The following is a 5,000-nucleotide window of genomic DNA, read 5'->3' as shown; positions in this document are numbered from 1 at the left end:
ACCCTACCGTTTCCGGTATGCTGCGAATGACCTCATCTTCTACCAGATTGAATATGAATGACGACAGCGGGTCACCTTGCCGCACTCCTTGCCCCGGTTTAATCGGCTTCGAGAACGCTCCGTCCACCTCCAGAACCGTTTCCGCTTGTTCATACAGTCTTTCGATGTAGTTCACCATTCTTTCGGGTATTCCTTTCCTTGCCAGCACCTGCACAATCGATTTGTGTGACACCGTGTCGAAGGCCTTTTTGACATCAATCATCACCGCGTGAATCTGTTTTGTTTTGCAGTTGGCGTCGTCTAGTGCCGCAGCTAGTACGCAGATGTTTTCCGCAACACCATCCGCCTGAATGAAGCCTCTTTGTCTCTGGTCCAACAGCGGTAGGTTTAATAACCGCTTCGCTAATATTTTGTGCAAGTGGCGTAGCACAATCGATGATATGGACAGTGGTCGAAATTTCGCTGGGTCCATTGTACCTTTCTCTTTGGGTATCAGTATAGTCCGTGAGTCCCGCCACGCTCGTGGTATCTCGCCGCTCTCCATTATTATGTTCATTACTATGGCTTTGATTTCATCCGTTGGCCCATTCAGCCATCGTTCTGCGCCCAATCGATCCAGACCAGCCGCCGATCGTCTGTTCGGTTTGTGTTTGCCTACCTCCTGCGCCGTTATCGGCTCTATTATCTGTTTCAGCGCCCCGTCCGCATTGGTGTCACCCTCTGTCGGCCTCTCGTGGCCCTTCGCCTCGAAGATCGGGCGCCAGAAGGCCTCTTGCTCCGCTAGGCTCGGGTGCCTATCTATATCCACATCCCCATCTAGGATCTTCTTGGCTGCCTTCGCCGTATTCTTTTTCCACAGCGTTTGATACTCCGCGTACTCAGCCCTCCTTCTCGCTCTCCTGCTCTGTTCCGTCCTCTCCTTCCGCACTCGCTCTTTGCGTGTCTTTCTCCGTCCTAGGTCCGGGAACTGAGCATTGAACCACTCCATTAATTCGCCGGTTGGATTGTGTCCCTGCAGGCTTGCTCTGATAGCCGCACACAGCTCTTTCTTGCCCAGTGCAGTGCACTGTTCGCTTTCCAGTAATTGGCATTTTTCCTGCAGCCAGTCCCTGATGCTTCGAGTCGCATTAGGGCGTCCAGTACCGCTGTCTCTACTCCTGTCATCCGTGCTTGTTTCTTCCACGTCGTTCCTTCCGGCTTCTACATGGCCCTCGACGGTATCATGTTGATTTCCCCTTCTTCCACTTGCCTGGTTTCGTTTGTACTCCTGTACAATGGTCCTATATTTCGCCTTTCTTCTGAGACCTTTGATCGCCTCTATCGTCCGTGGCGGGCTTAGGCGCACATTCTCTACTAGGTGTTCGTTCATACAACGTACTGATGCGGGAGCTTGGGCCTCCATCATTGCCATCCTCCTCATGTCCTCGTCTCTCCATCTGGGCTTCTTTCTCGTTAGGTCAGTTGCTTCGTTCGTTTCTCTCGGGTGTTTTCTCTTTTTGTGCACCCCTAGACCGGTCAGGCTACCAAATCCCCTTTTGCATATCGCGCACGTGTGTTGCTGTATCGGTTCGTTTCCATCCCTCGTGCTGTTCTGGTCGTGCATTCCTCCGTCCTCCTCGCGTGGCTCCATATGATGATTGTTTGATAATGGGTACTGTGTGATAATTGGGTTACTATTGCCATAATTAGTGGTTCGCGCAACTTCGTCTCTGGTAGTGGCAGTGGGAGCAGTAGGATTAGTTGAGGTGGTGGGTATATTGTTGTTGGTGGTGTTGGGAGATAGTAGGGTAGAAAAGTTGAGTAGGCTATGCTCGCTGCAGAGTGGTATAGAGACACCCCTCTGAACCCGCTTTTCAATGTTTGTATTGGGGTTATTGCCAGCGAGAGCACCCTGCAAGAGGGTCGAGCGAGCGGAACTAGTGCCGCTCCCTCTTTTGTGACGTGTTGCTTCACTATCGCGTGAGTGTTGTCCGCGGCCGGGTGAGAGTAGGGTAGATAAGTGGGGAACCCTGTCAGGTCCCGGCGGGTCGTCACACCCATCCCCACTTATCGCATGCGCGTTACTATGCTCGCTCATGAGTATGCGGTGCACCGTAGTCCGTGTTCCTGACTCTGTCCATGATTCTCCTTCTATATGCTGGGCATATGTTCGCATTTGTGGCCCAATGGTCCGTAGCATTCATTTTCTCCCGACAGCAGTTTGCGCATTTGGCCGTACCATCTTCCATCTGGCATTGCCTGGTCTCGTGTTTCCCCGCGCACTTCCCACATACATCGTCCGCCTGCCGGCAGTCTTTTGCCATATGGCCAAATTGCTGGCACTTGAAGCACTGCATGATCCTGATGTGGTCTTCCACGCGACACCTCACCCAATCGACATATAATTCCTTGAGTTCTAGTATCTGCTTCCTTGCGTGAGGCGTGACTTCAATGACCACACTTGTTGTTCTGCTTCCTGGTCTCGGCTTGTAAGCGTATACTACTTTGATCTCCTCCACGTTTATTTCGATCCTATTGTGCTGCATAAGCTGTTCAGGGATCTTACCCGCATCGCACCCACTCGGAACACCGTAGATGATCAATCTCGGTTTACGTTTTTGGACTAGCCTTACCTCCAGTCCCGCCTCTGCTAGTTCAGGGGCAGATGTAAGTTTTCCTACGTCAGTGCCTTTCGCTGCAATCTTTACGGAGTTTTCGCGGGTTCTGATCATCTTGTCCACCTTCATCCCATACGCCGATGGGTTCACCACGCTCATCACCTTCTGCTTCACTTCGTCAGCACTCTTGTACCTGGCCTGATGTCCCGTGGCCGGTCCTATCGTGATCTCCTGCCCCTTGGTTATCGGGATTGGTGGGCCCCCGTGTATCTTGACAGTGGCACTGCGTCCAGATGCTTTACGACCCCTTCTCACTACCTCGGCGAATGTGCCCCCCTCACCTTCATCTGCTTCCTGTTCCATCACTCCTCCGTCTTGGCCCCTTCTTCCTTCCATTATTTCTCTGTTGCCTGCTAACTCTACCCGTACCGCTTGTCTGATCGTTTCAATTGTAGTCTGCTCGCTTAGCGCTTTCGTGATCTCCGCCTGGATGACTGCTGTGATCCTCCGCTCCTGCCGTAATTCCTCCTCGTCTGATTTTTCTCTCGGTTGTGCTGTTTTTATTAGCTCCAGCATCGTATCAGTCGTTGTCCTTTCGGCAACAAGATATGAGTATGCCGCTTTGAGCTTATCCACGTATCTCCTGTAGTCCTCCATGGCTTTCGCGATCTGCTGCCTTTTCTCTTTGGCTTCACGGCTGAATTCCAGGATGTTATTCACGTTGTAGTCGTTGGCCATCATTTTTAATTCCCATTCTTTAATCTCTTCGCTCGTGAGAAGAAAGTTCTCCTCCTCTTGAGCTTGCGAGCTTGGTGATTGGCATTTCCTCTTTCTTTGCGCCCCGCTCGCCGGAGTGCTCGCCGCCTCTGCTGACGTGGAGGGAGAGCTTACGGGTCCTCTGGCACTGGGCGTGTTCTGCCTAGCGAAGCCATCCATTTCACTGCACTTTCACTTCAGCACTACGGGCTCGTATCACTTGCATCAACTGTCTCGTGTCTCTTACTTATTTATAGCACTTGCCTCTTGACTTAATTTCTACTCTCAGCCTAATTTGCCTATTTCAACTTTTTTTTTTTTTTTTTTTTTTTTTTTTTTTTTTTTTTTTTTTTTTACAGATTTTAGCGTTCCACTGTCTTGATGTTCATCGGCATCGGGTAGCTGGAAGACTCCAGGATCGTCCTTGCCATCCGCCAGTGCCCCTAAGCTGGTCGCTCCAATCGTCGGTCAGCAGGAAAGATCTTCTACCGACCGTCGGTAACGAAGATTGCTGCTGTAACCGTGCTACCCACCACAGTCGGTAAGTAGGTGAATTGACCTTACCGACGTCAGTCCCGATTGGTTCCTGCTTTGATCTTCAGCCGCTGGCGCTTCGGTAGTGTCCCGGGTGGGATGGGCTCCGAACCTAACCTACAAATTACTTTTATATTTGTCCGTACATGAGTCAACCGGCAAAACTACTGCTCGAAAAAACTGTCACTTTGGTTCCGCGTGCTTCACTTAACACCTCTATGCACATTTGCCTGTGTTCACTGTCTCTATTCGGCCCTTAAGGTTAACGAACTACGGAGCTCGAGTGCACGCGTGCTACTCACTTAAGAGAGTCATAGTTACTCCCGCCGTTTACCCGCGCTTGCTTGAATTTCTTCACGTTGACATTCAGAGCACTGGGCAGAAATCACATTGCGTCAACACCCGCTAGGGCCATCGCAATGCTTTGTTTTAATTAGACAGTCGGATTCCCCCAGTCCGTGCCAGTTCTGAGCTGACCGTTAAATAGCGGCCGAAGAGGACGACCGCGACGGCAAGCCGTCACGGAAGCCTCGCAGCGAGGCAGATCCGCGGGAGGCCAAGGCACGGGACCGAGCACGGATCCGGTTATTACCTTCACCTCGCCCAGGCCCGGCACGTCAGCCAAACCCGCTTCCCGACCAAGCCCGACACGCCCCGATCCTCAGAGCCAATCCTTATTCCGAAGTTACGGATCCAATTTGCCGACTTCCCTTACCTACATTAGTCTATCGACTAGAGGCTCTTCACCTTGGAGACCTGCTGCGGATATGGGTACGAACCGGCGCGACACCTCCACGTGGCCCTCTCCTGGATTTTCAAGGTCCGAGGGGAAGATCCGGACACCGCCGCAACTGCGGTGCTCTTCGCGTTCCAAACCCTATCTCCCTGCTAGAGGATTCCAGGGAACTCGAACGCTTATACAGAAAAGAAAACTCTTTCCGGATCTCCCGACGGCGTCTCCAGGTCTTTTTGGGTTACCCCGACGAGCTCTCTTGCGAGGGCCCGACTTGTAAACGGTTCCGCTGCCGGGTTCCGGAATAGGAACCGGATTCCCTTTCGCCCGACGGGTGTGTTTCGATTCGAGCCGCGCGCACGCACGCGAACGGATCCGTT

This window comes from Athalia rosae, chromosome 4, assembly GCF_917208135.1.
Source record: "Athalia rosae chromosome 4, iyAthRosa1.1, whole genome shotgun sequence".
In the NCBI taxonomy this organism is placed as follows: domain Eukaryota; kingdom Metazoa; phylum Arthropoda; class Insecta; order Hymenoptera; family Athaliidae; genus Athalia; species Athalia rosae.
The sequence above is the reverse complement of the archived record's forward strand: the minus strand, read 5'-3'. Positions refer to the sequence as shown.